Genomic DNA, 12121 nt, shown 5'->3' with positions numbered 1-12121 from the left:
GTTTCCACTATTGGTGCTTAGTATTACAACTCTAAACGGGCGCTCAGTGAAAGAAAGAAGCATAATTTTCATGAAGAGATAAGAGAAACTCGATAGATACCTGCTCGAACATCGTAATTACTCTTGTAGTCTCTGGTTTTCAGAATATACACACTAACGAGACGGTTCCAATTTTTAAGGAATATGTTTGAAATACGAAAATCAAAACATCACATAAAGAAATTTAATACCGTTTTCGTGAAAAAGCAGATCAGCATTTAAGAGCTGAAAACTTCCGCAAAAATATCATTACAAATACCATACATTCTCAAGGCGCGAGCTTGATATGCGTGAAACTCTGACTCTGTTTCGTCTCGATGTCTTTTAAATACTGTTAAGTTTGTATGCGCTTTGTAACACGTAGAAAGTAGGAGATCTACTCGTGAGCTTAGCAAAGTTCATCTTGCCGCAATTGTAGGAGTTCTAACTGAACATTGTTCAATAAGAATTCAAGCTGTAAGGCTAAAAATCCAGTCGGACGCATATTTTCAATATTGTATGGAAGAAGTTTAGGTGGAAACATTCAGGCACTTTCTTTTCCATTGTGCAGCAGTTTGAAACATCTCGGCAGTCATACCGTCGGCAAACAAGGAGACCTAACAGAAACTGACATTAGCCGCCTCAATAAATTTGTGATTGGCTCAAAGCGCTCGGTCGAATTATGAGTGTGTTTATGATCAACTTTATAGAAGTTCAAGTGAGATCCCTTTTAGGATCGATTATTTAACCTAACATAACCTAACCTTATAATAACCAGAAGTAAACGTCGGAGGTCAAAAAATATATACATATAAATAAATGATCAGCGTGACGAGCTGAGTTGTTTAGCCATATTCGTCTGTCCCTCTTACTGTATATACGCAAACTAGTCGCTCAGTATTTGAGACATTGATCTGAAAATTTACTTTTCTCCCCAAGAAGCTGTTCATTTGTCATACCGTTTTTTTTTTATTGTATTTCTAATCTTTGCTCCACCCTAATGCCTATATCCTTATCATAAACTCACATTACTGCTCATTTGTAAGCAAACATATTTGTATAAAACATACATACATGTGTATGATAATGTTATCATCATTTCTATGCATGTGTTTTACTGCGTAAAATTACTTTGAGTGGCATTTACTGTTACATAAAGCAATACGGCGGGCACAAAACGCTTTGGCACTTAAGTGGCGGCCACTCAGCGCCGCATCGGCATATCGCCGCAACTAAAACGGCACGAAATGTCATTAAAAGGATTTCGCAGAGATTTAACTTTTACATTTTCGCAGCAAAAAGGAAGATTAAGGCAGTTATATAACGGTCACTTAAATTGTCAGATACAAATTGATGGCAGTATATAGTATGTGTATATTTAGCTAAATCGTAATAAATTTTAAGGGTTTTAGGAGAATTTAAATTTTCGTACTAAATAGCATCCTACTAAATTATTTGCTCTTTAAATTCGTGCTGTCAAGCATAAACACTATTGTGACAAATTTCTCTCACAAAGTGTTCATAATCAACACATTTTACGAGTATGCTTGTATATTATCGCTCATTTGTCACTTTTCATTTGTCAGCTGTCAGTTATGATTAATTTAACGTTAATTTTTAAAAATTATCAACAGGTAAGTGCTGATCTGTTCTTCTCTTTTTCCTCATTTCTCCACCTTCCACTCTCAAACAAGTCGTATTCGCTAAGCTCTCTCACAAATTTTCTCTTGCAATTTGTGAATCCATGTTTAGTACAAAATTTTGACAGATGCGGACGTGCTAATGATGAAGGAATCTTCAAGATGCCCCAATACTTCTTTAACGGCAAATAAAGCCCGTTTGCTTTCGAAAGGAGAAGTGAGAAATGTTATACCCATGTCTATAACATTTAGAAAGCTTGAGATAGTGAAAATTTTGTAGAAGAAATCATCTTTGAGCATTTACCGCATGCGAAATATTTAAGAATCAATCGTTTCTGTCCATTTTGTCGCAAGAATTTGTTTTTCTAGGTTATGTTGAGGTAATCACAAAACTAAAGGAGTTCGTCGTTCCTTCTCACTCACTTTTCTCCAAGAAAAAGCTTATACATGTAGTATACTTGTAGTAGAGGTCAGATATATGGTATTGGAGGTTCAACAGATATAATATTCATTGTAAAGTACGATTTCTTTGCTTTTAAAAATACTAAATTAATACTTAGTCGTCGGTAGATTTATCAGATTGAAAGCCATACTTTTAAGAAAAAACAGTTCATCAGTTTCAGAACTTAGTAGTTGGCTCAGATTGCTGGATAATTGTAACGAAGATTATATTTCGATCTTCATTATGGTTCAGAACCAGAACATTAGGTGTGGCGAAGACTGGATTCGCACTTGAAGATGCCTACATACTGTAGACTTAATAGAGTGGATTGCTACCCCAAAATTAATGCATCATGGAAAGAAAGTCAGCCTTAGGGAGTGCATCAACTTAATCGTGGTTCATACAGTCACTATCAAGCATCCACTAGACTAAATTGCTGGAACACAGCGTACTGGCTAAAAAAAGTGAGTGTATTTAAGCGTCTATGAGACTAAACATCGGTTGCTTGAAGTTATCGGTCTAAAAAAGAGACTTTGTCTACACGACTAAGACCCCTCTGCATCAGAGATCCCTGTATTGATACTCAAAGCAACCATCAATAAAACCGAGCGATGAAAACCACAAATTAGTTGCTATAAAATATCACAAAGAAAAAAGGTGTGCGAAGAGCTTCATTCTAACCTCAAACTTAGCTTTCTCTTGCAATTTCACTGTCTTTAAAGTACAAATTTTGCAATTTCGAGTGGCAGCCTTCAATTAATCTCGGTCAGCAGCGCATTTCAACACAACTGCGTTATGTTTTACTGCTAATTCATTAATATTTGATTTTAATCTCACTGTTTCGGCGTTAAATGACTACAGAAATTTTGCTTTCAACGCAAACACGGCTTCATTTCATACAAATATATATAAGTACATACCTATATACAAGTAGATAGCAAATATCTGCGAGTTTTTGCTTCCAAGAGCCATCAACGTCACGCCAACGGAAGAACATCATCATCCTCGGCGGCAGCGCCGCGTAGCAGAAAGCAATGAAAATCGCTAAGGACAAGTAAACATCGTGTATCGCGAATCCCATACCTCTATATATACTTACATATATCTATACAACTACAACATGCATTTGTTATGTATATATGAATTTAAAGCTCACTTATGACTGCAGACGATTTTGGATAGAAATGACAAGCGAAAGTAATGCAATATACGCCATGTTTGAGCTGCCAAGCTTCAAGTGAAATAATACAATAACAATAACAAAGTCACGCTGGATAAAATAACCAACTCTAGTAAGCTTAGACTTGAGCTTGGCAAGAGCACACGATTTTGTAAAGGAAGTGAGATGCAAACTTCGGCGGATGCTTTACGCATTAGATACAGGATATTTATACATTTCGTGTCAGTCGAAAAACAAGTGCTCACGCTCATAATGAGGCGGAAGGACAGTGAGAGTCGCAGGTCTGCTCAGCGCAGAGACTGTAGGGAAAGCGAAGCTGGTAAAATGAATAATAAAATTCTATAAACAACGTTAGAAGAATAAAGATTCCAAGTCTCAATAGGTAAGGGACATGTTTATTTTTGGCGTTTGAGTTCTCAAAATCCGAACCATTAAGAGAGTGTATATAAGATAGCTGTGAGTAAGAACCATAGATTATTCAGAGTTATGAGGCTATCAAAACTCTAAGAATGAAAACATCTCCATTCCCGACTCAATTGTGACAGATCAGTCCACGAGATAATAGAAACTTAGCACACAGAAAAACATTATGGATTTTTAAAACCGGCTAGCGGGTGCAATCCTGAAGTTCGAAATCTATAGACTATGGATTTGCTACTTTTAGAGAGAATTGTTTCTAACAGCGATATTTTCCGATCTCAGCATTAACTAATCAAATGTGCACAGAGACTCAAAGTCAAAGACAAAATGTGGCGTAAGTTTTCTAAACGCCTAATCTCTGGACCACTACCAAACAGTTAACAAAAATCGACTCTGTAAATGGAAATAGATTGGGCATACTGCGAAAATCTCACGACGACATTACCAGAACAGCGCTGGGCTGTAATCCTCAAGGAAGTCAAAACTCAGGAGATCAGCCAAAACAAGGAGGCAGGAAGTCGCAGCAGAAGCGCTAAAAAGCGGTCATTCGTGGAGAGCAACTATATTTCTAGCGATAAATAATTCTAATTATAGTTTGTTTGTTTGTATCATTCATCCAGGCACTTTGGGACTATATATACTCGTACATATATAAATGTTTATAAGCTACTAGCTTCTTTCAAATTAGAATTGTATGAGTCACAGTGGAATCGCCGAAAATTGCCTATCCTATGAGCTTGCTAACGCGGGCACCCTTACCTCAAGATCATTCGTTCAGTCGAGCGAGTTTTTGCCTTCTAGTGTTGGGCCTATAGACCTGCAGTGAGCTCGACAAGCGACTTGTGCGACTGCGAGATCTTTCTGTCCTAAAGTGAACCGTCAGAAGTGCTCCGAACTACTTGCTCTAGACAAAGTCAATCTCGCCGCAATTGAGTTTGATATATGTTAGTAGACACAACTTTGGCGAACATAGCGATGTGGCTGCGATTGACAGTAGCCACCTTAATAAATTTGTGCTAAGCTCAAAACGCTTCATCGATATATGAGAATCTGGTTATCTACTTCTAGGAGTTTATCCCTTTGCCTACGACTTAAACTCATTTAATACACTTTAAGTCGTTTAACTACAAAAACAAAAAGCGGTCTTCGCTATAACGACTGAAGTGTAGTAATCTGTATTTGCCTTAAATAAGCTTAAGTCGGACCATTGGGTTTTGGTCTACAAACTTTCAATCCAATAACTGAAAGCTCGCGCGAATTCCACAAATCTTACTTCGGTTAATAGCATTGTACCTACGCTATCGCTACTCACGTTTATGCGTTCCTACTTGGTAAGTTAGTTATATACGTTAGCTATATACATATGTCTGAATGTCTACATAAGTGCGTTCACGTGCGTGGAAATCACTTTTATGCGTGTTACTCCTCGTTTATTTATTAACGTTTCACGTGTACGTGTGCGTTTGTTTACGTAACTATGTTTGTAAGCTCTGGGTATTTATCTAAATTATGTAATAACACAAATGCACCGGATAATAGGACTTATTAATGAGCGTGAAAGCGACGTGTGGGCCAACAAGATCAACCAAACATCCTGCATCCTGTGACACCGACATTTGTACTTATGTGAGGATATTAAAGCATTTCAAGTTGACTCTGTGACAATTTGGGACTCAATGTCAAATTATGTTTATGACACTTTATGACGTTGACAATTCGTGAGCGAATTTAAAATATTAATTATTTCTTATCTAATTTAATTGAGAAATATCTGGGAATGTCGTCTTGCCAAATAAAAATTGTTTTCCATACATACAGCTATGCGCTATAGTGGTCCGATATCGGCGATTCCGAAAACTTAGCAGTTTTTAGGAGAAAAAAGGATGTGTGCAAAATTTCAAAGCGATATCTCAAAAACTGAGGCACTAGTTCAGACAGTCTTCGCTTAATGTGAGGAACGCCCTAATTTGATGATTTTCGAACAGATTTTTTTGCATCCAACTGGTAGGACCTACATAGCGTCTTTTTTCTTAATAATCAAACCTTTTCAAGCCTGAGGAGCTTTCAGCTCTTCCTAGGGAAACTTTGCACTTTCGGTTAGATTACCCTAATCAATCTAACCGAAAGAGAAGTAATATTTTACTAATTATAGCTATTAATATTTCATAGTAGTTTAAAGCTTCTTAGAAGAGATTTAATCCGACTATATGTTGGTAGCAAACTGAGAAGTTTTCACTATGCTTTTTCATGTAATGTTTGGCTTTTATAATAGGTTAAGTTAGGTTAGGTTAAAGTCGATCGCATCCCATTTTGGATCCCATTTGGACAGCTAAGAACGCCGGTCCATTTTGATATCTTAATACCTGTAAAGCATTGATTGAAAACGCTCTCCAAAATCGACAAAGCGCTTTTAAGCTGCCAAAAATTTGTTGAGGCTTTTCTGACTCTCTAAACTGATCGATTCTACGATTTCGCCTTGACCAGGCACCAAAACGAGTTTGATAATGAAGTAACTTAATGCTATAGATAGACAGACACTCCTTGACTAACTTTGAGCGCACAGTGAGCGAGCTGAAATCACTTATAATAGCTTTCAAAACATCTAAACGGGCCATCTAAGGTTTGTGCGAATATCGGAGACTGTATTAAATGATAATTAATTTTTAGAAACATGCTTAATAACTACCCGAACATCCTAAACGTATAGGTTTACATATAAAATGATACTAGGAACTCTCGGAGACAATTTGAAGCATATTGGGTTAAAATTCTTTCAAGAACCTGCGGGAACCCCTTGAATTTATATCAGTATTTTCCTTCTGCCTCCCCTTGCTTTTTGCTTTCTACTTTATTAGTATTACAAGCCTCGTACTCATCCCTTTCAAAAGAGGCGTCATAAACGTCACTACATAAAATAAATTAGATATAATATGCTTAAATGCGGTTCACTAAATTTGAATTCATTAAATATCAATATGATAAATATACTAAAACCTCAAATATATTTGTATGAATGCGATAGATTAGATTTTGCGACACTTAATACCCCCTAAGCCAATTCAAAAATACAATGCCGTAATCCAACCTAAATTCGTGAATAATTCAAAATAATTCACAGCAAACATGGCCCGCTGCAACTGATTTCCTACACTCTCCTCTTCCGTATACTCCGCTCACATTTGTAGCGGCCGCTATATTTAAGCTTTTCGGGAATTTGCGGAATTAGTCATCGCGGCTGCTGGGCTGGGTTCGGCTGCTGTTATGCGGCCCCACAACTGTCTGTTTTAATTTGGTTCAAATGACATTTTATTCTATTTTATAAAATTCTATTTGATTTCAATTCAATTTATCCGCTTGCACTTTTAAATGCAACACTTATTCGCTTGAACTACAATTCGCATTTCGTAGTTGATGAATTTAGTTAATGCGCCTGTGTGTGTATGGTTATTTTTGACTTGTCAGTCGGTGATTTACATTGGGCAAATATTTATTTGTTAGTTCACTCAGTTGCAGAAGGCATACTCTATTTGATGCTTGGTGGGCAGTGGTGGTACGAAGCGTTAGCTGTCGAGGGTTTGGCGGGATTAGAAAGGACGAATTATCCAAATTAAGGGCTAATGATGCGGTTCTCATTGACATCGGTGGTGCACTACGTACAACACGAATGATGGCACTTAATGTCATTCTACATTGCTATCAGACTCCGGGATACTGGTCACATTAAGATTAGGGATCCTATAGAGGGAAATTATAAAACCGATGAGCTTGCAAGTAAAGGCACCCATATCCACATTCCACCGCGATTCCGCTTTCTACGTGCACTGGATCTATGGGCTTCGCGCGAGCTCAGCAAGCGTTGGGCAGCAACAAGCACTTGTAGAGTTACGAAAGCCTTCTGGCCCAGAGTGGTATGTAAAAGGTCTATTGAACTGGATGAGGTGGATATATCTAAACTCTTTCTCCTTCACTGTCTAACATTCGCCAGACTATGTTTGAAGCATCTCCGTTGCCATAATTTCTACGAACCCGGCGAATTGGCTGGATTTAGGTAGTCGCCTTAATAAATTTGTGGCAGGCTTTAGGATTTTTGTCGATATGCGACGGTCTTTTTGATCCATAAGTCTATAGGCCATAGAAGGTCTGGGTGGCACAACGAAAATGCATCTCTAGCTGTTCTCGAGAAATCAGCATATTTACCTAACACAAAGACTAATAATTGTAGTTAGTATTATTTGTAAATATAATACGTTGATTCCGAATTATGAGACTCTGTACAGAAACAATTCCAAGCCCTCCTAGATGTAAAAATACCATTTCATTGCTTATTTGCATTCCAATCCTCTATCAAGACTAATTCTGTGGAAAGCGGATATGAAACAAACTACCAAGAAAACAAGTACAAGGAGAGTCTGGTGCCTTGCCTTTAAGTTCCCATACCTTTATCCCTGATTCGTCTGTCTACGTATAAGATGAAACAGTGAAAATAGGATTCTCGAAATAGGCATTTATGGGAATACAAATATATTATACATTCTGTCGTCAATCACTAAAATAGACGGAAACTGCGGACACTCACGGATTCGTAAAGGGAACCAATTAGTCCATCCTTAAATGGGATTGGAATATTTTAGCTCATAAACTTACAGAGGAAACTAACGGTAAAATAGTTTCTGAGAATTGAAATCGCCGCGTTTAATAATCCTTTACGTCATCCCATTTTCCAAAGCAAAATAATTATAACAAACAGCCGCCGGATCTAGGTTAAGGCTTCGGATAAACCGTCGACTGTTTATGTGTAGATGTGAACCATTCACACGACAGTCTATTCTACGTAACCGGGATGACCTCAGACTTTCTAACCTTCCGTCTAAAGATTGTGGGCTTAACATGCTTTACAACTATTTGTATGAAAGACAGGTTTCGAGATCAACCTGCGAGCTTAACGCTTTTGCAATCAAATCATTCCGTCGAAAAATTGTATGTGCAACATGCTTTACAACTATTTGCATAAGGGGACGGTTTCAGAATCAACTCCGAGCTTAGTCTTTGCTTTGCCAGATAGGCGTTTTAGATGCATTGTTTTGAGATTCCACCTTTCGAACCGTCTGTTTAATTTACATATTCTGTTCTGCCTGTTCCTTTCACCACCCATACATTTTGCTTACTTTCTAAAGGGGTTTCTCAACCTCTATTCTAACGCCCAACTATGCAGGTACTCTGTGCCGTATACAACACTTCGTATTGGAATGCCAAGAATGTGATGTCTGCTTGCCTGTTCGCTAGTGCGCCGGTTCGCTGGTTCGCTGATGCTGTTGATGGGACTGCCGCGCCTGTCACTCTGCCACCAGGGCATGTCATCAGTGGCCCTGTCACAGATAAACCGCCATACTATCTGCTACGCCTGGCACTTTCTTTCGCCGATTTCTACCTTGCGATTAAGGCGGCACAAAAGACTTCCCGAAACGCAAAGCATCTGAAGAGTATGGTATAAAGCGCCGAAGGGTAAATAAGCGTTTATGGGCCCGCAAGCATCCTTTAATTGTGTACAAAACTAAATATTTAGTTGTCTATGTTGCCGATTGAATTACGTGCAACTAGAAAGATATTTAATTTATATATTACAAAATAGACTGCAACTAGTGCAGCTTGAGAGCGCACACAGCCCATTTGACTAGCGGAACGTGGTGAGAGCGTGAGACGGACGGTAGACGGGTGGCTGGCGCTGCATATATGTAAGGCTGGCGTGGTGGTTGAGCCAAAATGCCACTTGTCGTTTGCATGTCCCATTAACTATACGAAATGCCCATATATATACATGTGTGTATGTGTATGTATGCATGTGTGTCGCTATAGTACTTGTGCGGCTGCCGCTCTAACGGCGCGAATTTTGGCCTTTTCACTCGTTTGCTTGCGGCCGAACGCATTAATTATGTGTTGCAAAGCATCCTATACATCCCAATACTGTTATTGTTGCTTTTTAAGTCACATGCGCCTGCTTGTTGTTGTTGTTGTTGTTGGAAGGCGAGCGCAAAACAATTGTGGTAGCTACCGCAACAGGCAGCCAACGCCGCAAAAGCATTACCATTGTACACACCGCAATGCCACAGCAGCGGTGGCAGCGACTACGTTGGCAACGTTGCAGCCATCAATGCGTAGATGAGTTGCAGGCAGTTGGCAGCTGGCGGCAAACTCTAATAACCGCTCCAAAACACTTTATGGCACACTTCATGTTGCTGCCACTGCTGTTGCATGTGCCCACTTTTTACATTGAATTTTAAATTTTGTTTAGTTTTTCGCATTGTTGTTGTTGCTGTATTGCTGCTTCGCAATTTGCCACCGAAAATTTGAAATTTCCATTTGCTTTTTCGGTTTTCGGGTTTTGTCATTAGAATTCAAAACATCGAAAAACAATCTACAAATAAACACGTCGCATGTTGCAAGTGCTGTTGGTATGTTATCTCTGTAGGTGTAGTTGTTGTTGTTGTTGCGCATGTTGCAAGCGGATGTTTTTTTTTCCAACGTCTATTGTGTTTGCATATGGTGAATGCAATATGCATTACTTTTGCTGTTGTTGTTATTGCTGCTATTGCTTTTGTTGTTGTTGCGCATGTTGCTGTTGTTAATGAACCTTCGCGCCTTTTATCTGTGATTCGCAGTTGCCACAATTTGACTGCTGCTTGCCATGTTGTTTTCATTCTTATTTTTGTCGTTTTTCATTATTGTCGTTGTTGTTTTTTATTGTTTTTGTTGCTGCTTTGACTTTTGTTTGACTTTTTGCTTGACTGCTGGCATTTGCTTGCGTTTCAATTTAATTTAATTGTAAACATTTAAATTTTTGTTTTTGTTGTTGTTATTTTTAACTTAATTGCTGTAAAATTTTATTTTCAAAAAATTTGAATGCATTTGCTTATTTGTGTCGCTTAAAATGCATTTTAATTGCAATTATTTACTATAAAAAATAAAATTTTCCTAAAAGAAACGCAAAAAAATATATATACATACATATACCCATTTATTTGCATTTTTGTGAATCTGCATCGCTTAAGATATCAACACATTTTTGACATTGATTGAGAATTGCTGCCGAAATATTTTACTAAAATTACTACCTAAATTCTAATTGGAGCGTATCGTAGACGCAATTAAACATTCAATACAAACTTTTATAATTTTATATATACACTAATTAAGTTGAGCGTATATTGTGTCTAAAAACAAGTTTTGTGTTAATCCCGAAATTTCGGGACTGCGAAATTTTAATTTCGGAATCCCGAAAATTTTCGGCATAGTAATATTAAAATAAGCTGATTTATGAATGATTAATTCTTCAAAGCAATGCGCAATTACATACGGAATCCCGAAAATTTTCGGGACAAAATTTTTAAAAAATCTCTAATATTGGTTATTAATACTACCATGCAAAACGCATTTTAGTTTGGCATCCTGAAATTTTTGGGAAAAAATTTGAAATAATCGGTGTTACTAAATATTAATACTTCCATTAAATATGCAATTTGCTTTCGCGATCACGAATTTTTATATCTTAAAAAATCTATGTTATTGGTTACTAATTCTTTCATGAAAAATGCAACTTGTATATCTCAGACCTAGAATCGATCAAGCTAAATCTAAGAGCTTTTTGTAAAGACATGCGGTTTTCAAGAAGAAATAAAAGGTATAGGTATATTTTAATATTATATTATGGCCAAAAATTTAGCTTTATTATGATGATAAGGGCTTCCCAATATTTTTTAAAAATGATTTCAGATAAGTGACCGCAGCAGCTGGCTCAAATAAATTCCAGCCAAGAGACCCAATTTTCGACCAACAATTGGGATCGTAGACAAGCCACGTCACATAACCCCACAAAAAATAGGCCAGCGATATTAAATCGCACGTTCCTTCAATAAATTGATTGTTAGTTGGAACCAAAGGTCATCCACATCAACATTCTCCAATTCAGGCATGATAGAGGCTTTAAACATGGCTTTAAAGCGTTCCCGATTGGCTATAAGATATTTAATTTTTGAAGAAATATGGACTAATGATTCCCTCTGCCTAAAAGGCACACCAAACAGTGACTTTTTGAGGTTGTAATGACGTCTCAACGAAGGCGAAATCAACTAAAAGTGAACTTAATCGCTGAACAAAATTTTCTTCTGAAAATCGGGTTCGTTAGCCATCTCGTTTTGTGCCCATTCACCGAACGTGCGACGCGCTTGATGGTCGTTCAGCTACAATTCTTGCACGAGTTGGAACTTGTAAGACCGCAAACAAAGATCCTTTCGCAAAATCTTCCATGAAGTGAATGGACACAGCTCCAATTGTTGCGCATAATTGTGGATAGACTTATTCAGGTCTTCTTCGATACACTGCTTCACAGCAGCAATAGCGACTTCGGTGCGCAGCGTACGGCGTTAC

Source organism: Bactrocera oleae, chromosome 4, assembly GCF_042242935.1.
Source record: "Bactrocera oleae isolate idBacOlea1 chromosome 4, idBacOlea1, whole genome shotgun sequence".
Lineage (NCBI taxonomy): Eukaryota > Metazoa > Arthropoda > Insecta > Diptera > Tephritidae > Bactrocera > Bactrocera oleae.
This window is presented reverse-complemented; position numbering follows the sequence as displayed.